The sequence below is a fragment of the Jaculus jaculus genome, chromosome 8, assembly GCF_020740685.1.
Source record: "Jaculus jaculus isolate mJacJac1 chromosome 8, mJacJac1.mat.Y.cur, whole genome shotgun sequence".
NCBI lineage: Eukaryota > Metazoa > Chordata > Mammalia > Rodentia > Dipodidae > Jaculus > Jaculus jaculus.
This window is the reverse complement of record NC_059109.1, coordinates 53,065,158-53,085,132: the sequence shown is the minus strand read 5'-3', so window position 1 is coordinate 53,085,132 and position 19,975 is coordinate 53,065,158. Positions and strand designations below refer to the sequence as shown.

The 19,975-nt window shown below is 36.5% G+C and overlaps 1 long non-coding RNA gene across 2 annotated transcripts in view; it reads left to right on the top strand.

The window, feature by feature from the left end:
• Positions 1–5,145: 5,145 nt before the first annotated feature.
• The window catches only part of LOC123462990, a 73,590-nt gene continuing 58,760 nt past the window's right edge, over positions 5,146–19,975 (top strand). For both annotated transcript variants that reach the window (XR_006638618.1, XR_006638617.1), the window contains exons 1-2: positions 5,146–5,332; positions 11,525–11,594. This is a non-coding gene — a long non-coding RNA (uncharacterized LOC123462990). The remainder of the gene's footprint in view (positions 5,333–11,524; positions 11,595–19,975) is intronic.

The window sequence follows — 19,975 nt, the reverse complement described above, 5'->3', positions numbered from 1 at the left end:
ATTTTTAAATTTCTTTTCTCTCATCCTTCTATGTCCACAGTGTTCTTAATGACAGCCTGTGTGCCCCTTTTTAGGTCATCTTGTCTCTTTTCAAGCTATCTGAGAAGTTCCTTACTTTCTCCAAACCTTCTGACTCTAATTTGCCTCTTTCTTGATTCAGTCTCTCCAGTCATTGCTGGGTGCTTCTTTTGTTTTAATAACGTGCCAATAGTGAGGGAAAAGTCAGATGCACTTGGTCATTGGGTTGCTTTTTCCAGATGACATCCTCACTTTAATAAAAATGGAAGGCAATACTAAATTTTACACAAAATTTTTAAGTCCTCAAATTAGCTGGCAATTAACTATTAATATGTGGAGCACTGGAGGGGGCTTAGAGACTGACAAAGAAGAGAAGATGGCTTTGCTCCTTCCGGAATTTGTAGTCTGCTATGGAAGGCACACTCATGGAAATAAGCACAAAGCTTCAATTCCAGAGAGTATTACAATAGAAGTTGAATCAGGAGACATGGGGAAGAGGATCAATTAGAGCTGTTAAACTATACAAACTTTTCTTACTGAGGACATATTTGAAATAAACTTTGAAGGATGCAGTTTAGGGTTAGCATGAGTACCTTGCATAGAGATCCAGAAGCTACAGAATATGTAATGCTGCAGGGAACAGCAAGCAGAATATGGTAACTGTGATAGAAATTATAGACTGCAAATATATAACACACTAGAAACTAGAATGATTAGATTAAAAGTAATTGAGAGCCATGCTTGGCACTATAGAAGGCTGAACTTCTTGTTGACAGTGGAAATTATAGATCCTAAAGCAAGAAAGAGCATCGCTACTTGTACATGTTAGAAAGAAACCTTCAATTGAAATTGTATAAAGTTGGCAGCAAGGTGACAGGAAGGAAATGTTTACTGTTTTTCAAGCCCACAGTAACAAGGCAATGAACAGAGGGTTATGAAGTGGCAGAAGGAAGGAACGGATGTCAGGGAAGTATAGCAGACAGAAACAACACAGGTTATTTCTTACCACAAACATGGAACGTGCCAGGGAAGGAAAAGTTGAAGATTAATGAATCAGTTTTTTTTTTTTCCTGGAAGACTGAAAACATTAACAGTGTTATCATTGAAATGAGTAACTTATGAGTTTGGTTTACAGTTTACAAAATACCTAACAGTGTGCAGGCTAAACTCTTCTATCCTCAGCAGCTTTCAATCCTCTGGATCACCATGACCCCATCTAAAAGACTGCCTCCTTACTCCTGCTGTGTGCATCTCATGGGGCTGCTGTGAACGTTGGGCAAGGTCCACCAGTATAGCTGTAGTTTCTAAGTTGAAAAATCAATTCACAAAGTGAAAAATCAACAAAGTCATTCAAATCACCTATTCTTCCCACAGAGCCTTTTTTTTTTTTTTTTTTTTTTGTTATATCCCCGTGGAGTTTCAGGAAACAAAACCCTGACCTGTAAGGAGATTGTTGTTTAAAATATAAGACTCAAGTTAATGGTTTCTAATTATCATGTTTTTGTTTGTTTGAATCAAGCTGTAGCACAGGCTAGCCTTGAACTCACATGACCCTTCTACTTTACCTCCAGAGTGCTGGAGTTATAGGTGTGAACCGCTACAGCAGACATTAATTATAATCACATTATTTTTCCAAATCTAAACTGGCCACCTCTGATTTTTTTTAAAATTTTCATTTATTTATTTGAGAGCAACAGACAGAGAAACTGGCAGATAGAGAGGGAGAGAATGGGCATGCCAGGGCCTCTAGCCACTGAAAATGAACTCCAGACACGTGCACCCCCTTGTGCATCTGGCTAACACGAGTCCTGGGGAATAGAGCCTCGAACCAGGGTCCTTAGGCTTCATAGGCAAGTGCTTACTTAGCCTTTTCTCCAGTTCCCATCTTTGAATTTTCAGTGCCGAAGTGTGTGAGTTGAATCACCTACCTTTAGGATTTTGGTCAACAAAAGCCATTATTATGGAAGCTTGGAACATCTTCCATTTCCTGTACTTGGCTCACACATATATACTTCAGGCTTGATGGAATAGTTTAGCATATGAATGAGGCCAGGAGCCAGAAGAGGCTTGGGAAGGGAAAGTGAATTCAATTTAGTAACACCTGATACCTTCTTTACCATCAAACAATATTGTGGGGTGCAAGGAAGTATTCAACACAAGTGTCACTGCTGCCTGAACTTTTCCTAGGGAGAACTAAGCAAACATCTGTTGCCCCTCCCCCCACCCCCAATAGGGAACCAAGAAGAGACCAAAGTACAAACAGGCCAAAGACCAATTTGGGATACCAGTGATTAATGGCTTACTTACAGAGCACCCACAAAGGCTTACTTACGGGAACTGCGGCAATCTCAAAGCAACTGCATCACCAGGAAGTCTTGTCCTAGCCTGGACAATGACCTCCCATAGCTACACAGATGGAGTCTCCCCTCCTGTTAACATTTTACACACTTCTCCAATGCCTCCTGAGATCACGAGACCACATGCAACAGACAGAAAGGCATGTCAGGAGTTTTCAGTCTCCCCAATAGCAACTGAAGGTTTGCTAAAAGCATAATAATTTTCATTTTTATCTTGACTTTACAAATGAGAGGAAATGGGATATGTGTCATTCTAAATCTTGATTATTTTACTTAAAATGATGATCTTCAGTTCCATTCACTTTGTCACAAATGGCATGGTTTTTGTTTTCCTTTATGGCTAAATAAGTAATAATTCACTGTCTTTTCCCATTCTTCTGCTGCTGAGCACCTAGGTTGATTCCATAACTTAGCTATTGTGAGTAATTTCCACTGCAACCGAAATAGAAAGCTCATGTTTAGAAAATTGCATGTAGTACGTTATAGGAAGTTACAAGAGTAAAAAGAAGTCAATGTTTTGACTTATGATCAAAATTTTAGTTAATCTATATTTTTAATTTATGTAACATAATACTAGCTAATGAGATACATAGCTGCAAAATTTCAATGTAATGATATACATTTAAAAGTATCATTTCAGGCTGGGAAGATAGCTTGATGGTTAAAGGCTCTTGCATGCAATGCCTGTAGCCTGGGTGTGATTTCCCAGTAACCATGTAAGAATAGTGCACGATGTGGCACATGTGAGTGGAGTTTGTTTGCAGGACCAAGGGGCCCTGGTATACCCATTGTTTTCTTTCTTTCTGCTCTTCTCTCAAATAAATAAAAAATATATATATTTAGAAGATCATTTCATTGCTGATTTTAGTATAAGTATGATATATTTGCATATAAATTAATAAATTTTAGGGTATAAAAGCAAAAGAATTAAAACGGGTCAATTTTATCAATCCATTTCTTCATGTAAACATATATATATTTATTTATTTATATAAAATTATTGTATAATTTTGACATTTGACTTTTGTGTGACTGATATAATTTTCTATAAAATTTAATACTTCAGGCCAATGGCTGTGATTTTTAAATGCAATAATCTATCATTGCTTATATTCCACTGTGTAGTTTAGAAGTTGAGTTGCTACATGTAGAGATGGAAACTTAGAAGATAACTGTCAGGTAAACTTTAGTAAGAAAAATTTCTTACTAAATTTTTCAAAATAACCATAAAGGAAAACAAAATCTATAATTGACTAAATATAATCTCTATGCTTTTGTTTAACAAAAAATAATTGTTCATAAGTAAATTTCACCTTATGATTATTTATAATAAAAATCAATATGAATGATAGTATGAACAAAAAGTAAATTCAGGACTTTTTTGTAACAACTTTTCCAGTCAATGAGAACTATAGGTCTCAGTAGACACTTTGTCTAAGTTACTTTCTCATTGCTGGGACAAACTACCTCACCAGAAGAAAGCCAAGGAAGAAGAGGGTTTATTTGGGGCTTTTGGTTTCAAGGGGAATTCCATCATGTCAGGGCACACCAATCACACCAACCTAAAACCTAAAAGATATAGAGAATGTGATGACTGCTGCATGCTCAGCTAGCTCTCTTATTTCTATACTGTCCATGAACCCAGCCCTTGGGTGATACCCACAGTTGAGGTGGGTCCTCCCATCTCAACTAATCTAATCAAGACAATCACTCACAGACATGAGCAGAGATTTGTTTCCATGGCGATTCTAAATCTAAAGTTGACATTCAAAGATTAACCATCACATTCTGATTTATTTTCAACTTAAAATTAGAGGTAGATGATAAGCAAGAAATGAAAGTATAAATGGAAAGAATCGCTAAATTGATACAATTGTAGGTAGGGCTAGCACCAGCATACTTAAACCCCAAAAATTCAGATCTTAATTGAGTTTCTTGCTTTTTAGGATTCCCACCCATACTCTTGACTGGGTGCTGCTTTTGTGATTAGTGCTGCCTGATTATTTCTGTTTTTACTCTAATTCTGGTTCCCATACAGAGAACAGCTATTCACTCTCTCCTACTCAATTTTTTATTATCTTAGCTTGGCTTATTCTTTGGTGATTTTTGTTCCTTTCTAAGCATCTAGTTTAGCAGAGTGGAGCTGCTCCCTCCTGCTTCAATTATTTTACTCTTGTTTTCACTGCTTTCCAATTCACTTCACCAAATATCCATGGGACTATATTAGTGTGCTGATTCTCTGTGTTTATACTGTGGGCCCCAAGGTCATTGTGGTGGTTTGAATATAAAATGACACCCACTGGCTGATGTGCTGCTGTTGGAAGGTTATAAAACCTTTAAGGAGGAAGTAAGTCACGGGAGCTGGTCTTGAGGCATGATAGTCCAACTCCACATCCTAGCCCTTGTTTTGCTTCCTGACTCTGGTGAGACATGATGCGGGTGTCTTGCCTTGGCCTGCCATTCCTTCCCCACCCTAATGAAACTCCCCCTCACTGTTCCAAGCCAATGAAACCCTTTTCCTTCCATTATCTTCTAGTATCTTGTTTTAGCAACTAGAAGGTAACTGATACAATCATGATGTCCCACCAAGAATAGCAAAATCAGAAAGCATATGTCTAATATAATTATCTGGTTTCCCTCAGAAAATAATGTGATTCAGGACAATGCCTTAAGACCCAGTGTCCTCTCTGCAAACTAAGTATGTAATCATTTACTTCACCAATGGCAATGACCAGACCAAACTAAGCTCTTTTACTTTTAGAGGTCTACTAAGTAATACTGGGAACACTGAAGTCTAGAAGGAAGTTGTATTTTCTTTCTTTGATTTCACAGTAAAATAGGGATTATAGAGAGATGTACTATAACCTGTTATAATATATACTAAATATTTTTAAAAGAATACTTTTAATACCCTGCTGTTAAACAGAATTCCTGACAGGATTTCAAAATAATTGCAGGTAAGGAGTTTTTAACATAAGATATGTTACAGATGTTTGGAATTTAGCCTTCAAATATTTTTCAATAGACCTTAAACTGAAAACATTCTAGTTTGTCTGAAAAAAAAGTGGCAATCCTAAATAAGATTATTCCCTGGACTCCTTTTAAAAATAAGATTTACTGTATTATCCAATTTTATTTAGTATTATGTAGTTACTAAAATAGTTGATTTATAAATAGCTTGTATAATCAGTTCCTGGATAGTTGGATATGGATAGTTGTTTGCTTCTTGTTTTAATCTAAATCAGTGATGCAAAAATGAGGATTATTATACAAATAATTAAAAACATTTATACTTTTGTCTCACTATTCAATACTTCTTAGATTTCATATTGATACTAGTTGCTATTATAAAGCTAATCAATTAACCACTTCACATATACATGTAATAGGAAGTTTATTATATTGTATATTTTCAGGAAAGAGATATGATATATTCATTTTAAATCTAATTTTTATTATTTGTAAATATTAGCTAATAATATAGAGAATAACAAACAAGAGAATAAAGAAGAAAGAGAAGATAAAATGGAGACAATTTGTCCATAATCCTTCCTTTTAATTGTAACTGTCTTCTATTGTCACAACCTCCTGTCTCTATGAATAGGTATACAATTGTAAACATGATAGTATATATTCTGTATAATAAGTTGTTATTCATTATCAATGTAGGCATTTCATGTAATATAATAATTTAATCACCATTTTGATGCCTTATAATTGTTATCAAATTGATGAAGCATGTACAGCATAAAGTAATCTATCATTAGGAATTTTATTATTTCCTAAGTTTTGTTAATGTAAATAATTCCATAATAAAAATATTTGAGAAAGTTTCTTTGATTTAATATTGGCATAAATTTCAGAGAAAAGAAATAACCATAAAACAAAGAACAAAACTGGTTTATAGAGAGCCAGTTTTATAGCTTCTAATATGTAGATCAGTTTGCTTCTGAATGAGGTTTTACCAGCTGGTGATAAGACAGACCACTATTGAAATTCTTCAGAATGACATAGGTTATAATTTCCAGCAGGTTTTATTACAGGGATGGTGTTAAATTTATGACTAAATTGATTATTTTCCATCTCTACAGTTATATGAAATTAGAGAAAAGTAGGTCATATCTCTCAGTCTATCATCAAGCTCTCAGAATAACCATGGACATAGTGGAAGGTGTAAGGGCACAAACAGGAAGAAGCCTTTATGCACCCAGGTTAGGAATTGTATTCTATACAAACTATAGAATGAAAAATATAGCCTATGGGCTTAACATGGCTTAAATGGTTGATATAATGTGTCATCTCTTGTCACAGAAGAATAATTTTGAGAAAATTAAGTATTTGGCTATTTTTTATAAATACAACAAAGTGGAGAAGTAATCTAAATAACCATAGTTATCTAGTCTAATTCTCAGTATAGAATGTTCACATAGCTTTCTTTGCTTTTGTCAGTACTTCAAATCTGAATGCCTATGCAAAATACATTTTTAAAGATATTTTTACACACACACACACACATATGTGTGTGTGTGTGTATATATATATATATATACATTGTGTGTATATATATATTGTGTATATATATATGTATGTATGTATGTGTGTGTGTGTATATATATATATATATATACACACATACACACACACACACACACACACACACACACACACACTGGTAAATTACCCTCTCCATATATATATATGGAGAGAGAGAGAGAGAGAGAGAACATGGTTACACTAGGGCCTCTCACTGCTGCAAACAAACTCCAGATATATGCACCACCTTGTATATCTGTCTTTGTGTGGCTATTGGGGAATGGGACCTAGGTAAGCACCTTAACCATTGAATCTTGAATCATCTCTCCTTGGGACTACAGGCATGTATGTGCCACTGTGCCCCAAATAAGTACATTTGTAATTTTTCACTTATTTTGTGCTTCTGATTCTCCAAATTAATTTATTCAAAGGCAACTTTAATTTATACTTGTTTATATCTCTAAGACCAATTTTATTATTAATGAAGTTATAATAGCAATTATATTATTGTTAGAGTAGCTCAGAGTAACTAAATTCTTAACATGACCAAAGTTCTTTGTTTTGTACTCTGATATGCATTTTATGACATAATTTTTACAGTAGTTTTATGAAAGGTATCATCCTTCTTGATTTCAAAGAAACAGAATTCAGTAAATTTTCTATTTGAGTTCAGATCTTCAAAATGCCAGACCCACCTACCTGATTTAGCATATGACATTACATTAGTTGTGTGGTTGTGATTTGAATGGATGTCCCCCAATTATCCCAAGCATTTTTATTTATTTATTTATTCATTTATTTTTGTTTATTTTTATTTATTTATTTGAGAGCAACAGAGAGAGAGAGAATGGGCATGCCAGGGCTTCCAGCCACTGCAAACGAACTCCAGATGCATGTGCCCCCTTGTGCATCTGACTAATGTGGGTCCTGGGGAATTGAGCCTTGAACCGGGGTCCTTAGGCTTCACAGGCAAGTGCTTAACCGCTAAGCCATCTCTCCAGCTCCATCTCAGGCATTTTTAAAGTTTCTAATTAAGATCTCCAGTTGCCTGGCTAAAAGAGGTGTCTCTGTGGGCAGATCCTAGAGTCCAACCTAAAGGTGTGAAGGTGGATTTGGAATTGCAGTCTAAAGATATGCAAAGTGCCTAAGTTCTACCTGGGTTCTAAAAGTATGCTTATTTATGATGTTGGTGGTAGTTGCTTTTTTTCCTCTGCATGGACCTGTGAAAATGGATCACTTCTGCCATTGGTAAATTACCCTCTATTTGTAAGTTTCAATAAATCTCTTCCTCCCATGAATTGTTTCTGGCCTGGAAGTTCATCCCAGTGTTGTGAAGCTGACTATAACAGTGGTTCATTATCTTTAGTAAACCAGCGGGATAGTATTTCACTAAATTTGATCTTATACCTGAAGGTAGAGTAAGTAGGTAGGTAGTTAGAAAACAAAGACTTGGGAGGATTTTTATTATCAGAAAATATAATTAATTTCTGGGCCAGATGTGGTGGCACATGCCTTTAATCCCAGCACTCTAGAGGCCAAGGTAGGAGGATTGCTCTGAATTCGAGGCCAACCTGTAACTATAGTGAATTTCAGGTCAGCCTGGGTTAGAATGAGACCCAACCTCAAAAAAATAAATAAATAAAAGAAAGAAAGGAAAAAAGAAAATATGACTGATTTCTCGAGCAGTCAATTGAATGAAAAACATGGAAATGGGCATTGCTTATAGGGAATACCTAAGAAAGTGACTGCTTTACCTTTGAGAAGGTCCTGGATCCTCTAGCCAAAGTAAACAAGTAACAATTCATGAGGAAAGACAGGCTTCAAAACGCATGATTTAGACTTTGGGTCCATTTCTTAGAGCTACTCTATAGAGAGAGATCAGATCAAGAAGAGCAACAGAGAGGATGTGGAATAGGCTCCTCTTGGCACCCAGACCAGAGAACTGAGCCAGTATGCTGATACAGCTGGATTGCCTGGGTGGTCTAGGTTTGCAAAGAGCCCTTTCTGGTCCAGTCCAGAGATCCCATATGTACAAGGAAAGTGAGTGTTTGGAGTAGTCATGATAAACACTGCAGTTTTGTGTTCATTTTCTTTTGCTTCCAAGAATTTCAAAGGGCTTATCTTCTTGTTAAATGATGAACATAAAATGTATGATAGAAGTAATGAAACTATTGTAACTTTGCAATGGTAAGAAAAAACAAAAACAGTTTCTTGTCCTAATTCAACTTGTTAATGAACATTTATTGAGAGCCTACCATATATGAGCCATTGCTATCTGTTTTCTTACATCATAATTCTTTATAGCCTCTGAAGTACAAGTTTATAGAAGTAGACTATTACAAGAGAGAAAACTAAATTCCATGCTCTATGTGTTTGTCTCTAAGATCACATAATTCAAATGACTTTCTGAATATAACCCCAGTTGCTCAGGAAATAAAACTACTAATCAACCAGTGGGACCTCATGAAATTACAAAGCTTTTGTAGAGCAAAGGACACTGTGAACAGAACAAAGAGACAACCTACAGAATTGGAGAAAATTTTTACCAGTTATACATCTGACAGAGGATTAATATCTAGGATATACAAAGAACTCAGAAAACTAAATAATGAGAAATCAAATAACCCAATTAAAAATTGGCTATAGAACTAAATAGAGAATTCTCAAAAGAACAAATACAGATGGAATATAAACATCTAAAATATGTTCTATATCCTTAGCCATCAGGGAAATGTAATGTAAAACTACTTTGAAATTCTGTCACACTCCTGTCAGAATGGCTACCATCAAGAAATCAAATGATGATAAATACTGGTGAGGCTGCAGAAAAAGAAGTACCCTTCTACACTGTTGGTGGGAATGCAATCTGGTATAGCCATTGTGGAACTCAGTGTGGAGGTTCCTGAGACAGCTAAAAATAGATCTACCATATTACCCAGCTATACTACTCCTAGGCATATATTCTGAGGACTTTTTTTCACTACTTTAGAGATACTTGAGATACTTGCACAACCATGTTTATTGCTCTTCTGGTCACAGTAGGTAGGAAATGGAACCAACCTAGATGCCTTCAACTGATGAATGGATAATGAAGATGTGGTACATTTATACAATGGAGTTCTATTCAGCAGTAAAAAAAAATAAAATAAAATAAAAAATAAAATAAAAAAAATTTTAAAAATGCAATTTGCAGAGTATTGGATGAATCTGGAAAGGATTATACTAAGTGAGGTAACCCAGTCCCAGAAAGGCAAACATTCTGTGTTCTCTCTCATATGGGGATCCCAGCTACAAGTGTTTAAAGTTTTGTGTTAGTTGGAGTAAAAATATGGTAGAAGAGGCCAGTAAGCTAGAAAAATGCTATAAGGGAGAGAGGAGAGGGGAGGACTTAGGGATAATATTGTATATATGTAAGCAGACAAGTAGATTACTGGGGGGTAGAATATCCTAAGAGGTCATAGAAGAGACTGAGTAAAAGAAGGGATGGGAGGAGGGTTAATCAAAATGCAAGATATTTTGAATAAGCCATATGAATACTTACCTTTCTGAAAAATGGCATACCCAGAAGCCATAAACTTACTAGAACAATCTCAGTGACAGGGATGGGATACCTTCCAGTGAGTTCTTGGCCAGCGATTTCCCTGATGCCCCCAAAACATTACAGGCTATTGCCAACGCTTTTAGTTTCCCACCAGAAATAGATGGTAAGACACTATTGCTGAAGACTCCACATGCCTGGGCTGCAAGGTCACTGAGAAATCAAGCTGGAGCTGAGCTGAAAATCCCCTCCTTATAGACCAGATGACAGAAAGATGGAAAAAGTTGCACAGTATGCAGCTCTGTGGGAGACAGAAGTCATTAGCAGTGAAAACAATGGGCACTGCAAGCCTCAAGTTTGACCAGCCAGGCCAAATTGGGTGCAATACTGGCATGTCTGTTATGGGGGAAACCAACTGCTTTCTAATTGTACTGGAGACCCACTCTATGGGAGGAAATACATGCCTGGTACTGAAAACCTAATCAAAAGCCTATGGTGAGGGAGATCATAAGATATAAGAATGTAACACCTACTTTTGTCTGGCTAAATGCATATATTAGGCTCACCAAACTGCACTATAAGCACTCTACTTAATGCTCATTCCCATATATTAATGCTATTTTCACTTTTGGTTAGAGATGCTCTTTTCAGATAGCAGTGCCCACTGGAATGACCCAAAAGTCACCATAGTGCTGAGAAGAAGTGACAGAGAGTATTCAACGCTGAAACATCTCTATCGTACCTTATAAGGCTCAGGGTCCATTGCAAAAGAGGTGGTAAAAAGGATCTAAGAGCCAAAGGAAGGGTGGGAGTGCTTACAATGCAATCATCCAGACAGAAAATGGCCTCAAATCCTTGACCTCACAGTGCCTAGAGCTACCTTCACAAGACCCTCATAACAGGAGGAAAATATGATACCATCAAAATAAGAGAGACTAATGGAGAGAAGGAGGATATGATGGAGTATGCATTTGTGAAGGGGAAAGTGAGGGGGGAGGGAATTATCATGCAAATAAAACAAGAGATTTTTAGTAACTTATCCTAAATCTTAATGAAATCCTCTGGATTCCTCTCACAGACAACAATTGCCCATGAGCATAAGAGAAGAGGAGAAAGCAATCCTCTCTGCTTCCAGTATACCCTTTTTGGTAAGTGAGCATCTATGAGCCTTCACACCAGCCTGCTCATACCTCCTTATTTCCTTTCCAGGCATCACTATGCCACCCTTGTAGAGATCAGATTTGCAGCTATGACAATTTAGAACACATGTCAGTGCACTAATAATATGTTTTGGAATCTTTCAGCTCATTATATCAGTAAAAACTTTTGATGACAGATGGAAAAGAATATATTTGCATCCTGAAACTATTCATCTAATGCACGTGGACGACTTATTTCACAAAACTGAATAATTATTTCAGTCTTATTCAATGATTATGTAAAAAAAAAATTTAAACCATGTTAGATTCTTTTTTGATACTAAAAGTATCTTATAATTGAATATAATGGGAATTAAGTGAAGTCAAGCCAAGGATTACATCATGTTGCCTTTTTCAACATATGAATACACTTTAATGCAAACCAACTTGGAGTCTATGGCTCATCTGCTCCTAAAGACTCTCTATCAAGTTGCCAGAGGAATACTGCAGAAACTAGGGTCATTTTTATATGGACATTGCTAAGTTTACAAGCATTATAACTCTTGTCTGACAATTTATAGCTATTCTTTCTTTTTCATGGAAAACTAAGTTTTTAAGACTTTTCATTACCATCACAAGAAATGCCCATTAGAAATAACTCATTCAAATAGCTCTATAAACTATTTTCTACAAGTCCTCTAACAAGAGGCATGCAACGATGTGCCCAAGTAACTGTTCTAAGCTGATTTCACATTTTCCTCACTGTGTCCTCCTCAATGAAACTCAGGGACTTCGCCCTCTCCTGTTTGGCAGTTAAAGCAGATGCACAGGAAAGTTAAGTAACTTGTCTAATGTCACAGAGTTATTTGGTGGCAAGGAAATGATGAGTGCCAAGGTGAAGATAAACATTAAGAAATAAGGCAATGACATAGATAAATAAAATAAATCTATAAGTGTATATTGAACATGTATTGAATATCTGTTCTGTTATAGATAATATACATGCTTCCTCACTTAATCTAATCTCAATTTATGAAATAGGTCATTAAGTCACTTCACAAATCTACATTTTTTTCTGAAAGTCAAGTGCATGTTGGTAGTCAATGACATGTAGAAAAGCCCTCACTGGCACCTATGTTAATGTTGTACTAAGTGGTAGATCTCTAGTGCAAATCCTGATCAAATCTACACCCTTCCATAGACTTCCCTGTCACAGCGAATTAAGGCAATAAGTTTCTAGTATCATTTGCTAAATAGATATATGAACTTGATTATATCATATTATTGTATAATTTCTTTGGGTCTTGATTTTCTTGCTTCTAAGGGTTATAATTGTTTTGGATAAAACAAGGAACTAGATCAGGTGGTAAACTTTACTAGTATGGGTTACTTATTTGTGGCTATTCTAACTACTTTTTTGTAAAATATTTGAACATTTTATTAGGTAAGGGAAAATAGCATATGAATAAGCTGGGCTTAAAATGTCTAGATTCCTGAAAAAATCTGTGATTTAAGACACAGGAACTAGACTCTCACTGATTCCCGATGAAATTTGTGAAGATGTGAAACTATAGTGTTAGGAGTCAGCACGTAGTTCAAACACAAGTTACACTCCACCCACACACACATGCCTCAAAAGAGTGATAGACTTTAGCATGATAGCAAAATAAAAATGAACTCAGTTAGGTCCAGCTCTTACATGAAATTATCAATGTCAGGTTAAAAACTATATTCAGCTCATTTGGGATTCTAAGATTTGAAAATAAAAAAAAATAAACAAATGTTTTGAATTGTCAGTGTCATCTTGTCTAAGTTATCCTAGCCAATAGAATTAGACATTCTGGGAATAAAGAATCCAGACATTTGCTATTCCTGAAATGCCACACAGCTCACAGATGTCCTACGTCTTTAACTCAATCAAAGCCCCATGTCCCACTGGCTGTTCATCATTGACGGTGCACACAGGCAGCCCATGTAGTTCCACAGCTGTTGGGAAGTTGATTTCTGCCAAGATCACTGGAGGACAGAATGAATGTGAGTCATGATTTCTGCAGAACTGATGGAACTCCTCTGTTGACAACCAGGCTCAAAGGTCCAAATAACAGCTTTTCTGCCAGGGAAAGTACAGGTAGGCTGTGATGATAAAGTAGTCCTTGTTGCTTGAATTGGAATAAATTGAATCAGACTCTTCTATTACTTCACTCTAATTTTTAAAGAACTTCTCCCTGGAGGAGAAATGGTCATTTGTCCTTCAAAGTTGCCCATACAATAATATTGTTGATATTACTCTTGAGACCTGAGGCAGGAAGATTTATAATTTGAACCTGGTTATTCCATGTCAAGAAAGAAAAGGAAAGCTTCAGTGGCTTGCCTGGGCCAACTTTAAATGGCTTTTTCTAACTGGGGTCAAAATATTTGCTAGGGCTCTATTTGTTCCTTTAAATTTCCGGTGTCTGCCTCAATAAATAATAACCATAAATGAACTATGGTACACTTTTTTCACTCAGGTTATGTGGTACCCTTAACTGCTTATGTAGATGCTGTACCGCCCAACAAGCATTGACATGAGCCACTGCCTTCAAGAAGCCTTCCAGGACTTAGACTAGCTTTCAATGATTGTTTCAGCCTTTGCAGCAGTTGATATTTTAAGCAAAGGCTAGTGCTTTGCATATGCTTTATATTATCTTTTCACCTTCTTTCTGTCCAAGTGTAAAATGGTAGAGCTCAGGAACCATAATTTCTGTAGTAAAATCATACCCCACTCATCTGCTAGTTCCATGAAGTTAGACAAGTTTCTGAACTTTCACAAAAGTCGCATCTATGGAATAGTGATAATACTAGAATCTAACTGCAAAAGTTATTAAATGGGATAACAATACAAGTAATAAATATTCACTTGAGGTTTTTGATGTCATTTCCTCCTGTTAGGACCACAGTATATGTATCATTCATCAATCTAATTGTCCTAGATTGTGAAGTTTGTTAAAAACCAGCCTTCCTTATGTCAAAATCCAAACTACCTATGAGGTAGATATAGTTTATATCTATATTAGTTACTTTCTATTTGTTGTCATTTTAAATTTGACTCTTGACAACTTTGTATATGTATATATTTTGGTCATATTTGCTCCTGTTACACTCACTTTATTATTATTAACTCCCACTTCTCATAAATCCTTTCTTTCTTTTTATTTTCATGTTTTTGTATTAGCAACTTTTCTCATTGCTGTGACAAAAGCAACTTAGTGAATGAAGGGTTTATATGAGTTTATAATTAGAGGGGTTACTTTCCATCATGGGGAGGAGGGCGTGGAGCCAGAAGCGTGAAGCAGCTGGTCATGTTCAGGAAGCAGAGAGACGAATGCTGTTGCTTAACTCTGAGCTTGCTTTCTTCTTTTTATTTGGTCCAGGACCCCAGCCCATGGATTGATTTCATCCCTAACCAGAGTTGGTTTTCCCATGTTAATTAATCTAAAATAGCAATTCTCTCACAGACAGTCTAGAGACTTTTTTTCCCATGGTCATCCCAAATCCCACATGACAAGTGTTAATAACTGTCACAAGACAACAATAAAATAACTCACTAGAAACATCATTCTGCAGTGTTAAAATTGATAAAGAAAAGAAGAATGTTAGAGGGAAAAAGGCCATCATTATGCTCTTCCTAGTAAATATGGCAACAGAGAAATACAATAAGCGAAAGAGACATAAAAATGGAAAGAGAACCGGGTGTGGTGGTGCCCAGCACTTGTGAGGCAGAGATAGGAGGATCATTGTGAGTTGGAGGCCATTTTGAGACTACATAGTGAATTCTAGGTCTGCCAGGACCAGAGTGAGACCCTACTTTGAAAAACAAAACAAAACAAAACAAAAAATGGAAAGAGAGGGACTGGAGAGATGGCTTAGTGTCTAAGGTGCATGTCTGTGAAGCCTAAGGACCCTGGTTCAATTCTCCAGGCCCCACATAAGCCAGATGTACATGGTAGCACATGATTCTGGAGTATGTTTGCAGTAGCTAGAGGCCCTGGTGCACCCATTCTTTCTCTCCTCTCTTTCTCTTTCTTTCTCTCTTTCCCTGTCCCTCTTTCTGTCTCTAATAAATAAGTTAAAAATTTTTTTAAAAATCTTTGAAAAATAGAAAGAGAAAGCAACCTTAAACCATTTTTCTTGAACTTGTCTTACTATGCCAGCCATATCTAGTGAGACTCTTTGAAGCATTACTATTCTTAGAGTCACAACCAACCTCTCTGATGCTGCTTATAGTCTCTGTACTCCTATATGAATGTTCCCCTTTCCAACCCCAATTTTTAACCTATACACCCTTTCTCCCTCACCTGACTTTCCCGAACCAGCTCCTTCCATGTCTCTCCTATACATCAAATCTTTGAATTTTTCCATTCAGAGTGTGGCAGAGGAACAGCAGGAAATCTTTACAATTTGGATCCCCAGTCCCACACTAAATCTCCTGAATGGAGATTTCATCACATGATAACCTCCGGAAATATTTCCTGCAATTTTGGGTTTGAAAAGCATGGGAAGCATGCTCTAGAAGCCCTTTTCACTGCCCCTCCCCCACCATCTTAGAAATGGAAGGGAAATTCTTCTTATTATGAATGAAATTTTTACCTCTTTCTAACTCAATGACTAAACAAATGCAAGTTATTGTTCACCCCATGACAGCTTACAAATCATCACCCTTCACTTGGCCATGTGTCCATTTCTTTAGCTCAGCACTGGCCTTCTGTTCAATTCATGTATCTTTTGGGGGATATCATTCATCATGATTGTCAGAGACTGGACAAGTAGTTTGGTCCCATCATGGAAGATCGTCAGTATTATCATTTTCCTCTGCCAACACATTTGAACAGTTCAGGTTCCCTGCTGATGACCATGTCTATTCTCTCACCCTGCACTCTCACTATATTTTTGTGGTCCTCAGAACTACTGACATCATATTCCTACTCAACTAAGTCATAAAAGTATCACTTAGTCATTTCAAGCAAATTTTCTTCTCTCCCCAACTATATGTACTGTTTTGTATTGTGTGGGGGCTGGTGGTAAGTGCTCTTTATGCACATTTACATGCCTTTTCAGCACCCCATCCACTCAACCCCTCAATGGGGATTGCTAGTCGGTGGTGGCCAGTGCAGAATGTTGGTGTCCTACTCTGTTGCTTTTCTACCGATCCTTATTATAAGCCTGTGTCTCTCACTGGAGCTTGCTGCTTTTTGTGAGCCTGGAAGATTCCCAGGCCTCTTCTCTCCTTTACACGACTGGGGTTACAGGCTTATAAGGCCCTATCCAGCTGTTCACATGGGTGCTAGAGATTTGACCTGAGGCAATTTAAGGCTACCGCAGGTACTCATGCTTGCATAGGAAGCAAACTAAACCACTGAGCAATTGCTCCAGCCTAACTTTATGTCTTTTGAACACAGGAAACATACCAGTGATACTGCAGTGTGAGATAGTATTTGGCACATGTGGTGGATTGAGCATGCTATCCCCAAATAAATTCATGTGTTCTAGATGCTATGTCCCTAGCTCGTGGGGAGCCTTGCTGGAGGTGTGTGGTTGGAGGAAGGCTTATGACTGTTATAGCCAGTTTCCCTTTGCCAGCGTTTGGATCATTCTCCTGCTGCTATTTTCCACTTGACGTTGGCGGGGAAGTGATGTCCAGCCACATTTTCCCTTGCCACTGTGGCGTTTTCCCTTGAGTCTGTAAGCCAAAATAAATCCTTTCCTCCCATATGATGCTTTTGCTCTGGTGCTTTGTGCCAGAAATGAAAAGGTAACTGTAACATCACATAATAACTTTCATTAAGGCTTCAGGTTTGATTACATAGTGATTAAATATGTCTTTTATAGATGAAGAACTTTGAGGTCCTCGGAGTTAACACTTACCATTATAGTTTGTAGTGAACATGATGGAAAACCAAATGTGATCTTTTTATTACTATCATCATAAATTGTGCATTTCTCACGTAATCATGTAGCTCATAGAAGCTTTCCAAAAAGAAGGCATCTTCCTCTCATAGTAACAAATGTTTTGCATTTCATTTTAATGAGGAAAATTTAATGTAATGGAAACAGCATGGAACCAGAAGTTCTATTTTCAAGTCCTTGAAATCACTAACTATGTGCTTTCAATCCAATTACCGACTGTTGCTCATCCCACTTTCTTGTGTGAAGAAAGAATAATTAAAACATTAAGGGGCTATTATGAATTAAGTGAGATACAATGTGTGAGGAAAACTTGAGAACTGAATACAATATCATGACCTGTTTTCTGTTATTTTCATTTATTATTTTTGATAATGAAATTTATATCATTCTTTAAGAGATGGTGTCATTTAGGACTGGTTTAAGCTTAACTAAAATAAAAAAAAAATGTTTTAAGTCTGGAATTTGGATCTAACTATATAACTATGTTTACTTTCCCCCATCCAAATGAACTGTGGAAAATTCAGAATTAACACAGGAATTGTGCAATGATTTAGATGACTATAAAAGATTAAAATTCTTTAAAAAGTAAACTTGTGTATAAACCTGTTTCAGTTTGTTCTTTGAAGAAAGAAGTGTGTTGTTCAGTATTGGAGCTGACAATCAAACCATGCTTATTTTCAGTATTCTGTCAGTTCCTGGACCTTCCAAAAATATTTACTAAAAACTATGTAAGGAAAGAAGGCAGTCAGGAAAGCATATGAAAGATTTTAAGACAGATGTTTCAACAAATACCATTTGGAAAAGTGATTTGTCTGTCTGGAGATAAGAGATTAAATTGTATTTCTGTATCATGGATCATGCCAAAATAAATTACTGAAAAAGTAATATTCAATATGAAACAATGAAATAACAAATAGGCATAAGTCTGTAATCCCAGTACTTGGGAGCAGAGTTATATTTGAAGCCAACTTGGTTTGTGTAGCAAGTGCAGGGCCGTAAGTGAGACTTTGTTTCGAAAAAAGAAAATCCTTCTATCCACAAGAAAACATTAAATAGGTTTATAATCTACAATAAAACATTACTGTTATATGCTAAATACCAAATACAAAAACAATTTTTGTACTTAACATAAAAACGTATAAGAGTTAATTATATCTAAAAGAATTGAAAAGTTAAATGTATCATCTTCAAAAGGCAAGGAGTAAGTAAATAAATATTTCAAATTATAAGAGCCAAGAGATGTGTGGATGGGATTCTGGAGGAAAATGGATAAAACTGAAGGCAATGAGTGTATGTACTTAATAGAAATCTGACAAATCTAAGTCTGTGTTTGCTGGTTGTTTTCTGGTTCTATAAGAGCCAACATAATGGGAAGCTGCACAGGATAGATAGAGGTTCTCTGAATTATTTTTTTTCTAGCTATTCTGTAAGTCTAAATTTATCTTGAAGTTAACAATTATTGAAAATTATTGAAAGAAAATTACAAAGCTAAATAATTATTTTAACATGTGATTTATGTGGGACGTACTTTTATTGTACAAAATTATAAAAGCAAGTGTCCTCGTAGGTAAATGACTGAGAGATAAAAAAAGAAAGGCAGTGGCAAAAAAAAAACCCTACAAACTAATTAAAAGTATATTAAAATTTCAATCTTAATTAATTATGAAAATACATTACAAAGTATTTTCCTCCCTAAAATTAGCAAAGATTTGGATGGGAAGCTTTACTCACTCAATAAAGTGCTTGCCTCACAAGCATGAGGACCTGAACTTGATTGCTAGAACCCTGTAGGAATGTCAGGTATAGCGGCACATGCCTGTCATCTCAATGATGGGGAGATGGAAACAGGAAGAACTCTGGGGCTCGCCAGCCCTCCAGTCGAACCTAATTAGCAAGTTCTAAGCCAGTAAGATACCCAGTCTCAAAGGAAGTGCACAGAAAATTCCTGATAAAGACATTCGTGCTTGTACTTGGGTCTCCACCCCCCCCTCACATAGATATGTACAAGTATACATAGGCATGCACACCCCACCCACATATTTTTGCAGTTGCCGTCTCATTTCTGAGAGAAAACACCCAACCAAAAGAAGCTTATGTAAAGATTTTTTTTTTTTAAATTTCTGCTTATAGTTTCAGGGAAAAATCTCTAGATGGCAGGAAAGAGTGGACATCATCCCCTATCCAATATCAAGTGGACAGCAGCAGCAGGAAGGGGAGCTGAACGCTAGCACAGAGGAGCTGTGGTAACACTGAGCCTGGTCCCAACAATACACCTTTTCCAGCATGGCTCTACATCCCAAACTGCTGTCACCTGGGAACCAGGCATTCATGACACATGAGTTTACAGAGGACATCCGATTCAAACCATCACACATACACATAATAAATAGATAACTAGTAAAATAGATAAATAGTTTAAATTTGGCAGGGGCGGGGAGATTACTTGG